The sequence below is a fragment of the Kogia breviceps genome, chromosome 12 (assembly GCF_026419965.1).
Source record: "Kogia breviceps isolate mKogBre1 chromosome 12, mKogBre1 haplotype 1, whole genome shotgun sequence".
NCBI classification, from domain to species: domain Eukaryota; kingdom Metazoa; phylum Chordata; class Mammalia; order Artiodactyla; family Physeteridae; genus Kogia; species Kogia breviceps.
The window spans coordinates 94,685,923-94,702,545 of record NC_081321.1 but is presented as its reverse complement, the minus strand read 5'-3'; the positions used below and the strand labels follow the sequence as shown (position 1 = coordinate 94,702,545).

Genomic DNA, 16,623 nt, shown 5'->3' with positions numbered 1-16,623 from the left:
GGCCGCGATAGTGAGAGGCCCACGTATGGCAAAAAAAAAAAAAAAAAAAAGGCAGCGTGTTTAGCAATCAACCATCTCTGCAGAAAAGAAGGGAGACAGGACAGTTTTGCATGAAGATCACAAACGAAATCGCCTGAAGAACTGAATTGGGGAATATCGTACTTGAAGAAGAGGTAGCAGGGTCCATGACTCTAAATCAGATCAACAGAAGTCTCCAATATAGTAGAAAACAAACAAACAAACAAACGTAAAAACTACAAAATATATGCTATTTTTTGAGTCTACAAAAATTAATGAATATGAAAAACAGGAGTCAAATCCCTGACCTATGTTTACCGTCTACTGATTTTCTAATAATGATAGCTTCAACTTGAATCATTTCATTTAAAAAATAGAAAATGAACGCTACAATATTTTAGGAACTGATACAGTATGATAAGAGTGGCCTTAATTTTGGGTTGAATCATATGAAATTGCCACTTCTTTTGGTAAAAAATGGTCAGACATGGTCAATTTCATATGGTTCAATCTAATGTACTTAAGCTAACTGACACTGAATTAAAACTCTTATCTTGCTCTTTTTTGCCTTTTAGCTATGACTATAAAACTAAATTGGCCAATTTCCCCCATCTCAACCTCTTTTGTCTCTTAGAATTTGTGCACAGTAGATGCTAAACAAATGCCTTGTTAATTGAGGAGTGTTTTCTGTTATCTTCTCTCAAAAATTAGGCCGAAATTTCGCTACACTACCTAATGCTGAGACTGCCCTTGAAATATAATTAACAAAGTGTTAGCTTTATTTCATGTTTCACGATTTAGATAAATCCTCTCTGTTCCTTGTTGGGACAGCACTGGAAGCTAATTAATACGTTATTGATACGCTGTAGAGGCAAACAAGACTGCTTGCACACCCAGCCAGGACAAGAATAAATTCAGGTCAGAAATTTTTTTGCAAATAAGGAAAAATGTTATTATAAAAATGAGAAATTACTGTTTATATGACACATCTCTGTGCATTAAGACATGTTATACACTTTCAAATGAAGCGAGTGGTAGAATCAGGCAGCCTTCTCCTGAAGGTGCCAATCACTTAGGGCCCAACACGGGCCTCCAAAGTGCCCTGCAGTGAACTAGAAATGATCACCTTTGGGATCCCAGGACTGAAGACCATCATTATTATTCATATAAGGTTTCATAACAGTTGGGATTGGTCCCAAACTTAGGAGTGTTTACTGAAATAATTGAGCAGCCAGCATGGAATGGTTTTCAATTCAGAAAGTGAAGAGCTCCTTCTGTGGCGGAAGAGATGCGGAAGTTCAAGAAGGAGTGTGAATTACCTGTGAGTTATGGCACCTCCTTGGGCCTCAGTTTCCCCATATTTGTTAACTAACTCCTAGAGGACAGTCATTCTTTATAGCATCTGTGGTTGCACGGGATCATACCTTCAAGTGCCATGCGTTTCTTTGGGGGGAAAAGCTAGAGCTCTAAAATGGATTATTTTGGTTTTGGTTGACCCAGCGCTGTGAGAGCAGCCACACTGCATAAGCAGAGTTCTGAAAAAACAGAGTTGCTTTCATTTTTCAAACAGTAGAACCACAATCATCTCTATGTTTGGATCCTTAGACAAATTAAATGTATGGGTAAGAGAAAGCTCACCAAATCAGCAATTGTAACCTTAACCTTTCCCTCAATGCTGTGGATTTTTCTCAGAGATTTTTTTTTTTTTTTTTTTTGGTATGCGGGCCTCTCACTGTTGTGGCCTCTCCCGTTGCGGAGCACAGGCTCCGGACGCGCAGGCCTAGCGGCCATGGCTCACGGGCTTAGTTGCTCCGCGGCATGTGGGATCTTCCCGGACCAGGGCACGAACCCGTGTCTCCTGCATCGGCAGGCGGATTCTCAACCACTGCGCCACCAGGGAAGCCCTCAGAGATTTTTTTGGAGCATGGAGCATGCACAGTTCTGCTTGATTTGTGCCGTCTAATGAGATCCCAGCCCTAGGTGACGTGCTCCTACAACAACGTCTTCATGTTATTACATTTTAGAATGGTTAGGGCAAGAACAGTTCCAAACATACTTGAGGTAATAACTAGTCATTTATCCGGAAGGTCAACAGTTCAGTCAAAGAGAGAAAAAAAATTAGCATATCTTAAGGAAGAGTTCAAGTGGTTTTGTACAAGAACTCTCATTTAAGTCTTCAAGAATACTTAAAATACTGATAAGCTAGGTAATTCTATATTCCCTTTTTTAACGTGTTGAAAGGCCTCGATTTCAAGGTGCAACATCTGAGAACAAGAAGCGTCTGGCAGGTGAAGGGGAGAAAGCATGTAGTTAGGGAAATTGGCTGGAGTTTTAGGTTAGGGGTCTGTGCCAGGACTGCACAGCACAGAGTCTGAGAGTGGGGTGGGGGTGGGTGGGGGTGGGTGGGCAGCTGATGAAAGAACAGAGGCGATGCTAGAGAGTTTGGCATTGGATGAGGGCTCTGGGCCAATCTTTTCTTATAGTAACAACACAGTTTTAATCCACAATAACAATAAATCCCTCAAATAATTGTATATCAAATCACTATAAACAAAATTACAATCTGCTCTCATCAATGCAGTTTCCACAACAGGTCTGATATTTTCCCCAAATTCCCATCTTTCTATGATTTCTAATGAATACAAAAGAGCAGCAAATGGAAGCTATATCCATTGCTGTTTGTTTTAAGTGACTGAAGTTATCTTTCTTTTAGAAAGGCATAGTATTTTAATTTATTTTAAAAATATTTATTGAGCACCTATTATGTACTTGGCAATAGTTATATGGCTAATCATTTTAGAGATGATTCCTAAAAAAGACTTTCTGCTCTGGCAAAGGTAAAGTATTAAAATAATAAAACAGCTCAAGGATTTTTTAAAAATGTGCTAAAAAGTGAGCCCCACCCTTTGCACAAGGAGTTCCTTTCCTTTTTTTTTTTTTTTTTTTTTTTTTTTTTTGTTGTGGTATGCGGGCCTCTCACTGTTGTGGCCTCTCCCGTTGCGGAGCACAGGCTCCGGATGCGCAGGCTCAGTGGCCATGGCTCACGGGCCCAGCCGCTCCGCGGCATGTGGGATCTTCCCGGACCGGGGCACGAACCAGTGTCCCCTGCATCAGCAGGCGGACTCTCAACCACTGCGCCACCAGGGAAGACCCCAAGGAGTTCCTTTCAATATGGATGCAATGCAAGGTGGAACTGTGTGGATCACAGTCTATGGACTATTGATTTCATTGGGTACCATATTCAGTAGATAAAATACAGCTAAGCTGTGGCATGAAGGATGACTTCTAATTTAAACTACAGGGAAACTTTGAGACTGAAAATCAAGTTAGAATAAAAGTTACTCAACTCACTAACTTTTAAATAGGATGGGGTCTTTTATGTTCATTTAAACATATGAAATAATTGCAAATGAAAAGTACGAAGAAGAATAAGAATGCTCCGTGTACCCACAACTCACAGGGTTTTTATGAGTCTATTTCATAGACCCTGTTCCATTTCATAGGGTCCAACAATTAGCTGTGCAAGTAAGTACATTATCATATCTGAGACCAGCCTCCGGGAATAAAGCCTTTTTGTAGGACAGTTTTGGTCCGTGGAATTCTCTCCTTTATCCTCTGGCCACTTTACTTTGACCTGTTATGTCCATTTGTGGCCGGGAAGAGGGCCTGGCAGATGCTAGGATGGCCCTGCCCTTCAGCAGGTCGCAGGGAGATTGATACCCACATAAATAATTCTCAGGCTGATATGAGTGCTGGGGAGAAAACGATGAATTCTGTCCGGGTAAGAGCTGGGGATAGAGAGTGGGTTTGGGGCTAGCCCTTGAAGGTTGGCTGGGATTTCGGAATGTGACTGTGGGGAATGGGGACACTCAGGTGAGAGTGAAGGCCTAGCTCCAGAATGCTGAGCAGACACAGTCCTTGGACCAGAGTGCATGTTCTCAACGGAACGGGTGTGCTTTGGCTGTAAAAAATGTTGAAGAGTTCTAGCTTATTGATGAAGGGGTCAATGCCCCCAATTCTCTAATTTTCATTTCCAACTGGGTTACCAAGTCTTACCGAACTTTTATATATCATCCATCTGCTTTTTAAATGCTAAAATCATGTAATACAGTAATAATTTACTTTGAGAGAGTGTGTGACAGTTTACAAATGGCTTTTTCAGTACACATTATTACATTTGATCCATATAACAGCCCTGTGACACCACAGGCTCATCTCCACAAGCTATTTCCTTTGAAAGTAACCACTAGTTATAGAAACTACTAATTATGGAAATCAGAAATTTTTTTCCACTGGAAGCTTTATTGTGTTAGAAGCACAAACCAGCATGAAGTCAGCAATCTGGGAGAAATGAAAGGAGGAGTCCCAAGATAGACAGAGATTGAGAGTCCCGGGAGAATGGTGAGATTGTGGTTTTGGAAATGGAGAGTGAAGCAGAGGAGACAAGCGCGCAGCAGAAATTAGAGGATGGAGTGAGGGGGTGGTGGTCCAGTACCGGGTGGGTCGTGGTCCTTAGCGCAACAAGGAGCACACAGCAAGCGTATGGTCAATACCTGTTCACCCACGTATGGGCTTGTGTATATCTTTTTTTTTTTTTTTTTTTTTTTTTTTTTTTGCGGTATGCGGGCCTCTCACTGTTGTGGCCTCTCCGATTGTGGAGCACAGGCTCCGGACGCACAGGCCCAGCGGCCATGGCTCACGGGCTTAGTTGCTCCGCGGCATGTGGGATCTTCCCGGACCAGGGCACGAACCCGTGTCTCCTGCATCGGCAGGCGGATTCTCAACCACTGCGCCACCAGGGAAGCCCTTGTGTATATCTTGAGCAATACCACGTGAAACACAATTCAAAGATCTACAATGGCAGCTTTTAGAACATGGATACAGAATGAAATTAATATTTTTTATAATATTTTCTCATCTTACATATCTGTAAAATCTACATTCCCATCTAATCATAACTTTGATGAATTTTTTAATGCACATACTGAAATGGTGCACTTTTGTAACTAGAAGCTAAAACAACCAGCGCACTGTGATTGCTGTAATCAAGCTGGAATAAATCTTACTGACGTAGGATGTATCAATATATCCTTTTAGCCTGCTGCAAATCAGTTTACTTTTCTACTTAGAGACATGATGTGAAATGAAATTAATCCAGTTGCAGCAAAGCGAGTGCATTCAGTTGAATAAATCCCTTTACGTGGAAAAGAACTTTGTTTTGCAGCTCATTTGAAAGAAAATCCACATGGCAGTATAATGCCTTCTCTGGAACTGAACAAATGCATTTATCCCACTTTTATTTACAGTTAAATTCACATCGGAGATATTTTATATGACAGTACACTCTGTTGCCCTTAGGTGAAGGTCACAGTGAAAGCATTTACAGGACAACTAAAATTTTACAACGGAACTCAGCCTAAGGACTGTTGTTCCAACTAGACTATGAACTTGGCAAAGATTGACAACTCCTTGGAGAGAAAAGAGACTAATAAAAACCAACAATGGAATGGATTTAGTTGAATACCTGTGTGGTAACCTGTTCTGACCGCTCAGTAATCTGTAATTCAGGGACAGACCGACAAAACTGGATGTTAAGATTTAATCTCCCATAGAGAAATAGATCAAAAAAGGCAGAGTGGCAGCTTCCCTGGTGGCGCAGTGGTTGAGGGTCCGCCTTCCGATGCAGGGGACACGGGTTCGTGCCCCGGTCCGGGAGGATCCCACATGCCGCGGAGCGGCTGGGCCCGTGAGCCGTGGCCGCTGAGCCTGCGCGTCTGGAGCCTGTGCTCCGCAACGGGAGAGGCCACAGCAGTGAGAGGCCCACGTACCTCAAAAAAAAAAAAAAAAAAAAAAAAAAAGTGTGACTGTTCCCTGCACTCTTGTACAATGAATAAAACTGTTCTCAGAGTTGTGTTTTGAAATGTGACATTTCTATTATCTTGAAATTATAAATATGATACAAGCTACCTGCAAAAACCTGTGAACTGCTAAATTAGCTTGGCAAGACTTTGAAAGGTTTCCAAAACTCTGATGGAAATCTAAACTTCAAGGTCTTTGTAGTCTTTGTTTTAGGGAGGAAGAGACTAGGGGGTGAGGATGGGCCTGGGGGAAGGGATGGAGAGAGGAGAATCATTTTAAATGGGGCCTTGCAAAGAAACAGATTCATAGACCTTCCTCAAATTACAAATAATCATGTGCTGAAATTATACTGACACCACATGAAGTTACTGCAACCCCAAATCAGATAACTCAATTATAGCTATAAAACAGTGGAAAAAATGAATGCTATTTACTGTAACGTAGAGCGATCAGGGTAATCAAATCTTCTGAAAGCTGTCAAAAGCCTGATATAAAAACTTCCTCCTCTCTTATAATACTGCCTCTGAGTAACTTTGACTTGGAGTTTTGCAGACATCTGACTCATTGTTGCATACCCTTGGGAAGGAAAGGGCTATTCACATTTGTTCCTAGTTTACAGTTAGAAGGATTGAGGCTCATTAGTTTCTCTAAAGAGGTAGATAATAAAGTCCTGACACTTTTGAGGTCTCTTCCAGGCCAGTGTTGAGACTAGCTATGCCCTCATGCCAGCAGATAAGTATTCACCTTGGGGAGGGAGAACTAATATCCTAGCCCTGAGATGTACTGATGGGCTGTTATCAATTTGATCAAGTGTAATAGAGCTAATGTCTCTACATTTAAAACTCTGTTTTCTTTTCTTTCTTTCATTTTTTTTTTTTTAATTTAAGAAAATCAATAGTGTAAGTACAGAATAAGGATGAAGTGGCTTAATAGTTGTGCGGGGGAGCTCATGGGTATGAGCTGACCACAATTTCAGTGTGACTGACATGAGTGCCAAAAGGGCGAATGCAATCTCGGGCCATATTAGTAGAAGTATAAGGTATAGATCAAGGGTGGCAACTACTGCATGGGATTCCGCATTTGTCAGACCACTCCTGGAGAGCTCTGTCCCATTCTGAGCGCCATGGTTTATGAGGGGCCTTACGCTGGAGTCCATTGGAGGTGAACACTTAAAATGATGAGAGCATGTAAAACCACATCATAGGAGGAATAGTTAAAAGAAAAAAGGATATTTATGCTTGAAAAAGAAGACTTCGGGGGACATGATAACAAGCGAAGGAAAAACCGGTTACCTGGGAAAAGAGCTTGAGGTACAGTTTCCAGTGGCACAAGTTTAATATCTGGATCCCCAAGGAAAAAAATTCACAAGAGCCTTCTCTACTCTTTGTCACTTGCAAAATAAACAGATCCTATGATATCCTTGAAGTACGCAGATTTGTGGATAACTTTATGCCCCGTTGCCAAGCCATCTCCATCTGCCTGCAGAGTACCTCCTTCAGGAAGCCTTCCCTACAAAGACCGGCCTTGGGCCACTTACCCCACCTCCTGGGTGTTTGCCCTGCGGTAGCGTTTGCTTTTGTTTGTCCTAGTTTCCCTAAGAGCTTGTTAGTCCCTTAGGGAAAAGGACCCTGTTTTCTTTTTGTTTTTATTATCCTAAGTGTTCTCAGTACCTCTGGGTACTGTGAGTTAGGGACTGAGGGGATGTCTGCTGACAGTAGCCAAAAGATGAATTAAAGTCACCAGACAGGTAATTTTTTTTTACAGTGTCTACATGACAGAGCATTACAGCATGCTCTCTTGATGATAAGAACACCTAGCTGACCCTTCACTTCATGGAATAATACGAGCTGACAAAGTTGGCTGTGTAGTAAATCTTACTTTCCCTTACATCTTGCATTTTAAAGTCAAAGTTGTGTGTCCATGCCACTATTTAAGAGTCCCGTCTTCCTTGTGTCAGGTCTTGGGAATTACTCTCCAGCTAGGAGATTCTTTGACTTCACACATCCTCTTTCTTTGTTTATCTGGGTATTTACAGGGTACCTAGTGTCAAGCCACAGCATCACACAGTATCTGGTTTGTAAAATGAATGAGTCGTCTATTTAACAATATTGGTCTAAGAAATAGAAATTCCACAAATGAGTTTAAATGAGAAAGCACCATGTTATGCATATTAAAAATGGGAGATTGCACATTTATGTTATGTCAAAGATATTATAAACATGCTTCGGGGGTAGCAAAGCACGACTCTTCTTAACTCTCCTGTGTAGTGGGTTAAAGAATGGTATCTTTTCACTCAAGGACAGAGGCATGGATGGGGCGCTCTGAGTCATCCACGAAGCTGAGAATAGAACGCAGAACACAGGAGCTAAGTTCATGCTCTGTCACTCTCATCACTGGACAGTATTATCTCCTAAAATCCAATTACCTGACACGGTACAGAGCAAATTATACACTTCTCTCCAAGAAGTTGATAGAACTCCACTCGCCAGCCTAACGTTCAGTTAGAGAATGCAGTGAGCAAAAAGACAGGGCCCCCAATTTTCTATTATCGGCTGTTAATCATAAATAGAGACCAACACCTTCCTGGTTACTGAGGCAGCTAACCTGTGTGTGCTAATAGCGCTTGGCTCGGATGATTCAAAAGGCCAACGGCAGGGTGGTTCCTGTGATGGGTAGAGCACCTTTGGTTCTAAGTTTCCACCGTTTGACAACTGATATTATAAAACCCTGGTTTACTGACATACGGAGCATGAGAATTTTCTGCTTGTTTTATCTTCCTGGAGAGACCCAAAATTAAACTGGGGCTATATCATGGATTTTGTATACTTGGCAACATGCACTGCGGACACTTTTTATAAATCTGAAACAGAGGCTAACATACAAATTTGTCCTAATTATACTGACCCAAAGATTCTACAAATACCCCCTAAAGGAAAGGGCTTGGTCATGTCCTTTCTTGTCTTAGGGCGTCTGTGTTCAGTGCTGTTGGCTCTCTCACGACTCTCCTATTTCCAAGCACATTTCAGGGACATTAAAGGAAATAACTGCTAATGACGAAAAATCAGGTGGAAGATTTGCGTCCTTCACGAGAAATAACCTTTTTAGAAGGATAAGGTCTATCAGCCCCAAGTAAGTCCATCAGCATTCTTTATTTCCATATTATATTCCGAACTACCCAAGAGAGATCATAAAATATCATGGTACGTCTGTCGGATGCAGAGCACAGAGTTAGAGCAAAATTGCTGTGAGACAGCCAGCCCTGCAGGAAAATGAGGCAACCAGCAGAACGACACACCAGCAGCCCACAAAAGCACTGTCCATGTTGATAGCTTCAAGCAGGATCTGGACATTGAAAAGGAACCCATCTAAACTGGACGCCAGCTCTAATGACCTACAGGGCAGGGTGAAAGGTCTTGCCATCTATCACAGAGAAAGTCATTTCCCTCTGCTCAGACCACGGGGGGGATTAGGAAGTTTGCAACAGAGGAAGGAAGGGGCTTCAGAGAACATGTGATCTAACCTCTCACTCGACCGAGAAGGAAACTGAGGCCCAGAGAGGCTACAATGTCATGTTCAAGGTCACGCAGGTAGTTTCCAGTAGAGCCAGAATTCAGATTTCCAGAACCCCCATCAAGGGTTCCTGTGTCTCCAGAATGCTGTGCGCAGACCAGAGTAGTAGAAGGAACCCTGGGCTACAATTTCACAGCCTAGGTACTAAGTCTTGGCAGATGTTAGCAAAATTACCTTGAGCAAGTCACTTAAACTCGCGAGCTTTGCTTTTCCCACTCTGCAACATGAGAGGCAAAATATGTGGTCTGTCTGCCTCAAAGATCATAGGCAGATCAAATGAGATAATGTGTGAAAATGCTTTTTAAAGCTTTATAAGGCTTAGGGTAAAAAAAAAAAAACCCTTCACATGAAGGATGTTTTTCCTTCTGAGAATATATGGATTGACCCTTGGCGGGGCAGGGGGGAGGTGGTCCACTGGAAATTCTGTGTAAAGGTGTGTGTGGATGAATGCTAGATGTATTTTTTACCCCTGGGGAGAGTTTCTGTAGCTTTCATCAGCTTCCTAAATGTGTCTCTGAAACTCCTATTCACCTCTAGCTTCACCACGGCCAGTAAGAACCTCTGTGCTATGGATATCAACACATTTATGATCAACCTAAAAGGTTGATATAATGTATTAAAATATGATTTAATGTATAGCTGGGATCTTCCTGCTGGCTTTACTAATTCAACAATTCACATTTTTAGAATATAAATCCATTTGGGGGAGGGGAGCTCATCTGACCTCACACTTTGCTCTGTAAACTGCTAAAAATCCATCACTTATAAAATGATGATGAAAATTCAAATCAACCAGGTTTTTTCCTACTAGTGTACTTCCTTAGTAATATTTCCTACTTATTTAAAGACTTTTCTTTAAAATCATATTTAACAAGAGAAGTATCTACTTATTATTTACTGAGTTCCTACTGAGTTTCCAGCAGTTTGTTTCCAGTATTTTCCCATAAAGCACTGGACGATAGACACAAATCGTAAACCATTTGGAGACTGCCACATTAAGCTCGTGGTTCTGGAAGGCCGAGAGGTGTGGAGAAAAACAAATGAAAAAGTATTATTCATGACCAACTGATCACTTAGCCTGCTTTTCATTAAAAAACATAAAAAGGCAGAACCAATTTAGCAATGACTATGTTGGAAATGCATAAAAACATTATTGATGTTGGACTTTTTTCTCATTTATTTTTAGTTCTCTTCAGAAAATTATACTTGACAGCTTTCTGTAATGGCAATAGAAAGAGTGAATAAGACAGCACTGGAACCATTTTTTAATGCGAATGGAGGGGTAGGGGCCAATACCTGGTTTATGAGGCCTTTTCTGTATACAGTTATGTGTTTCCAAAACCATAGACTGACTTATGGAATATCTGAGTGAGTGAGAGAACCAACCAGGGAAGTTACTTACTAACAAGACTCATCCATCGTCCCATAAAGAAATCCAATGTGGTCTTTTATAAATCTGACAATGGCTATACTCTTGTGTTTTAGTGGTAAAATCTTACACAGTACAGTAATGTGAAAAATGAGAGGTTTTTAGTCCCCCTTGACTATATCAAAATATCACCTTCTGCCCCAAGGCTCTGAGATCTCATAACTCCCCTCTCGTATTATTCCTTTCAGTATTTTTCTTCCTCTTCCTTTATAGTTTTATATTTTTCAATCCTAGCATTATCTCTGATGTTTAAAGTTTTTTATACATAGCCTTGAGCTATAGAAATGCAATAAGCATACTCATCTGTGCTTAATAGAGTGCTATTATCAGATGAACAAAACCTAAAATACATTTTGGTAGCAACACTTCCAGATTTTCAGTAACTTAAAATAGCTTAAAACTTGGGTGGTGATAGGATGGGGTGGGGGTGGGAGGCTATAACTGATTTTCTTTCAGCTCCAGTTGTGTTCCTTCTCATCCCATGTGCCAGGAGTCTTCAAGAGAATGCTCTGGAATCAGACCGCCTGGGTTCAAATCCAGGCTCTATCACATCCAAGTTAAATGACCTTGTGCAAGTTACTTAACCTCTCTGTACCTCAATTTCCTCACTTACAAAAGAAGGGTGATATTAGCCCTTGTTTCATTGTGCCGTTAGGAGAAGCAAATGAGTTAATACCTGTAAAGTACTTGGCAAATAATAATAAGACACTGTTTTAGAAAATTTATGTATAACAGAGAAAGACAAATATCATATGATATCACTCATATGTGGAATCTCTTTTTTTTTTTTTTTTTTTTTTGCGGTACACGGGCCTCTCACTGCTGTGGCCTCTCCCGTTGCGGAGCACAGGCTCCAGACGCGCAGGCTCAGCGGCCACAGCTCACGGGCCCAGCCGCTCCGTGACATGTAGGATCTTCCCGGACCGGGGCACGAACCTGAGTCCCCTGCATCAGCAGGCGGACTCTCAACCACTGTGCCACCAGGGAAGCCCTGGAATCTTATTTTTTAAAAATGATGCAAAGGAACTTATTTACAAAACAGAAACAGACTCACAGATTTCAAAAACAAACTTATGGTTACCTACCCAAGGGGAAACATGGCAGGGGGGAGGAATAAATTAGGAGTTTGGGATTAACATACACACACTACTATATATAAAATAGATAACCAACAAGGACCTAATGTACAGCACAGGAAACTCTACTTAATATTCTGTAATACCCTATATGGGAAAAAAATTTGAAAAAAAATGAATATATGTATATGTATAACTGAATCACTTTGCTGTACAACTGAAACTAACACAACATTGTAAATCAACTATACTCCAATAAAATAAAACAAAAACAAAAAACAAAAACCTTTACATAAAAAACAAAACAAAACAAAAAACCTTTACGTGTATAAATTATTTAATCTTCAACACAATATGATGAGATAGGTACCAATATCACTCTCATTTTATAGCTTAAGAAACTAAGGCACAGAAAGACTGAATAACTTGTCCCAATTGGCCTAGTTAGTAACGGAAGGATTGGCCTCAAACCTAGACCATCTGGCTCCACAGCAACACTCAGTAAATGTTACTTATTACTATCACCATCATCACCATCACCACCATCACCATCATCACCATCATCACCATCATCATCATCAATCACCATCATCATCATCCTATTACCTGAACTTACACACTCAGTACATATCTGCTGTTGCTGCTGATACTGATGAACGTGTATGTCTAATCCTTCTTCAAAGTGTACTAAACTGTATATGACCCCCAATGGAGTAGTTGATTTAGGCAAGGATTCTAAAGACTCACTAAAGCTAGTGAGTGAGGTTTGTTAGGAAATGGGATATTACCACAATGCCTAAGTGTGGTCCTGTCAGATCACTTGTTAATTGCAAAGGGATCCCTGGAGTGAAATGACGACCTTGAGCCACAATCAAACTGAGTGTCACAAATAGAGGGACAGTCTGGCACTAAGTGTCTCCTGATGAGATGCAATATGGAGCACCCTGTAAGATATGTTCATTTGAAATCTAATCAGTGCTTCAGTTCTAACATGGAGTTTACAGGGAAATACAGGGGATAGAAGAACAAATTAAATGACACCATGAGACAACAACAAATCCAGGATGTAGGACATTCTACCAGATAATGCCTAACCTTTTCAAGAAACTCCAGTGTTGAATAAAAAGACATAAAACCCTAATGCAAAAATGTATTTTTCTTTTTAAAAATTAGATCCTAGTTTTTTTAAGGTATGGACAACATTTGGGGGATAATGGTTAAGGTTATATATGGTCTAGATATTAGATGATATTAATGAATCACTGTTCATCTTCCTAGGTATAATGATTGCATTGTGGTTATGTAGGAGAATGTTCTTATTCTTAGATGTTTACTGAATGAATTATTTAGGGATGAAGTATCATTTTGTCTGTAACTTACAAGCAGTTCAGAAAGAAATGCATATAGATAGAACAAATATGCCAAAAAGTTAGCAAATGTTGAACCTAGGAGGTAAGTATAGAGGTATTCACTGCACAATATTTCAACTTTTCTTTATGTTTGGACATTTAATTCACTTTCTTTGTAAGATGTATGTCTTTTTTTGTTTTTTAGCGGTACGCGGGCCTTTCACTGTTGTGGCCTCTCCTGTTGTGGGGCACAGGCTCCAGACGCGCAGGCTCAGCAGCCATGGCTCACGGGCCTAGCCGCTCCGCGGCATGTGGGATCTTCTCGGACCGGGGCACGAACCCGTGTGCCCTGAATCGGCAGGCGGACTCTCAACCACTGTGCCACCAGGGAAGCCCAAGATGTATGTCTCATATCTTCTTTGGAGGGCATGTAAGACTTTAATCTTCACATACTTAGTAATAGTTTCTTTTAATTCTCCAAAATGTTTGCTGTGAATGCATATTTTTTTTAAAAAACTGTTTTTTAAAAAAAATTATTTACTGAATTCCTATTGGCTCAAGCTTATTGAAACCTAATATAATATTAACATTGTTGAAGAGAACTCAGTGCCTAGCACAAAGCCTGACACATAGTAAATGCACAGTAACTGTTAATAAATGTTCATTTGTTAAATGAGGCTATATTTTCCTAAGAATTGTAAAGAGGCAAAAAAAAAAAAAAAAAGACATGCACACACACACACACACACACACAGAGGGCTGTGTTGTTCCTTTACAAATCGAGATATGGTGGGCAAGTACTTGAGATGGACAAATGGGGGTCAGTCAACCCCATCCTTTGATTCAAATAGCTTAGGTCATAAAGATTCTTGAACAAGTTTTGAGTTTGCTTTATGAGGGCACAAAAATGAAGCCTGTCCCTAGGACTAATCCAGCAGCAATTCTTGCTTGTTTAAGAAATCATGATGGAATCACACTTAATGACACATTTTTGAACAATTGTTGACTTTTCTTGAGCCAGGAAAAGAAGCAAGTTCTGCTAGAGTTCAGGCATGAGTTCTACAAATCACCAATACCTGCAGGTGTTATTCTCTGAGAATCAATAACTATGTGGGAACTAGGCTCATTTTTCAGCCTGCCCAGAAGGCAAGGGCTCTGAAAGAGATGTCTTCAGGCAGTAAGTGGATATATTTCATATAAGAGGTGGGAAGAAAATGATCAAGATTCAAAGAGATAACTAATACTGATATCACCCTGTATTTTCACAGTGCATTTTTCCTAAGCCATTTCATATCTATGTTAACTCATTTATTCTTACAATATCCCTATGAGATAGACGTAGAACAATTGAAATTTTTAAAAAAGGATAAGGGATTTTCATCAGGGCCCAAGATATAGAAGATATTCAAAGGGATATTATATTAGCAATGGAGATACTTCTTCATTTTGAACAAATCGATCACCTCCTTCCCCTCTGCTTCAGTAAAGTCATTTTAAAAAGATGAAATCTATTACAATGAAGGGAGAATCAGATTACAGTTTACTACATGGGAGACACTCCAAGTTCAATCTAAAAATATAATTTTATTCAATGATATAGGGCTGTCTCCCTTTACCAGAAAAATCCCTAAATTTCTCCAAAAGGGTGCAAATCAATTTTTAAATACACTTAGATGGGTCTCAATTTACACAGTGTCCTTTATTTAATAATGGATCCTTTTGTAAAGAGGATCACTTTAAAATTATTTTTAAAATGTGAAGTTTTATAAACAATACTGGGTTGTTAAAGCAGGGTCCACTTATACTAAATGTTCTTTCTGAAACCAAAAAGAAGGAAAAAAAAAAAAAAGAAAGAAAGAGGACCCACTAAAGAACAAGTAAGTCTATGATAAATGTAGTTGTAGAGGATGAAAGGTTTTTCACCCTGAGGTTTCCCACCCTCAGATGACAGGACATGAACACATGTAATCTTTCCTATTGGAGTTTTAGATCCTAAACATTTTCCCTCCTCTTAATTCCTCTGGGGGTGTATATTTTTAGTAATGTGCAGATGAAGTTACATATACTTTATTAACAAGACCCAATTCCTGGTATGTAAGAATGATATTTTTAAGTTGGCTCAAACTTTGGTGGGTGTATTCAATCCTCAGGTTCGGAGGCAGGTGGGGCAGAAAGTATCAGAGAGTTGTGTTCAGGCTCAGTGCCTGAACTGGAGACCATCTTAGGGACACAGTGTTAACGGTTAATAAAGAGACAAAGACAGACAACGCTCTCTCAAAACCTATTTCAACGCAGTTTTCTTTTTGTAAAGGAACCCAAACTGGTGTGCTTTGTAAAGGCACCATAAATACTAACAGAAGTAGAAACGCAAGCCCCAAGAGAAATCCTGACCACGCAGTACTGGTATTCATTCATTGCTGCTCCGCCCTTCACCTGCCACCCCCCTCCCACACCAATTTGGAATAAATGCTGACACGGGTGAAGTGGAATTTCCCCTCTGTAATCCCAGGATCCAAAGTCTTTCCCTGCGATGGCTCAGAAGCCAGTTAGTGGAGTCTTTTTCTGTAACGGGCTGGGTAAGGAGCATCCTAGTGCATTCGCTAGAAGTCGAATCCCATCACCACAAACACTGTTACAGAAAAAGACGTAGAGACTTTAGGTGATGAACCGAAAATTAAAACCAATATTTACAGAGCCCATGGGATTCATTTAATTAGATTGACTCTTAGAGAACATTCTGCAAATAATAAAACTATCCAAGATCTCCAGAGCGTGTGGACTGATGGTGTGTAACATACCTTTCAGAAGAGAAGAGGTTGAGTCTATGCCTTTGACACCGAGTTATTAGAATCGTTTCTTGCAACAAGGAAGATGAATTCCAACATCAAAATGTCTGCATTTCAGAGTACAGATCCACCTTGTGCTGTCTTCCAAGTGCCACACTAACCCAGGGCACAGGCTCGCAGATCCATTGCGTGCCTCCTCCTCCCCGGCTTCTTCTTCCCTCCCCCAGTCGGCCCTGCAGTCTGTGTGCAAACCACACAGGAACTAGCAGATACAGGGCTCCAGAGAGTTGGGCGTGAGCCTTAGGTTATGTGGTTTTGTCTTCTTGCTGCTGGAGTAGAACTAAAATGCAGGAGGTTCACTGAAACACTCTTGCTTCCTTATGCTTGGTTTCAGTTTTAACAAGTTCGCCCCGAACGATTGTGTTCACATAAGAAAATTTCTAATCCTAGAGATGGTCTGTCAGCAAGCTGCTGCTGGTCTTAAGAAAAATGCATTTTCTGAGTCTATCCAAGCATCCAGAGGAACATTAGGACTT

General features: G+C 40.6%; 1 protein-coding gene across 1 annotated transcript in view; it reads right to left on the bottom strand.

Annotated features, from left to right (window-relative positions):
* The window catches only part of GRAP2 (GRB2 related adaptor protein 2), a 62,159-nt gene extending 45,757 nt beyond the window's left edge, over positions 1–16,402 (bottom strand). Inside the window, exon 1 of the mRNA XM_067008331.1 lies at positions 16,100–16,402. The gene's annotated coding sequence lies outside the window, so the exon portion shown is untranslated. The remainder of the gene's footprint in view (positions 1–16,099) is intronic.
* Positions 16,403–16,623: the final 221 nt, after the last annotated feature.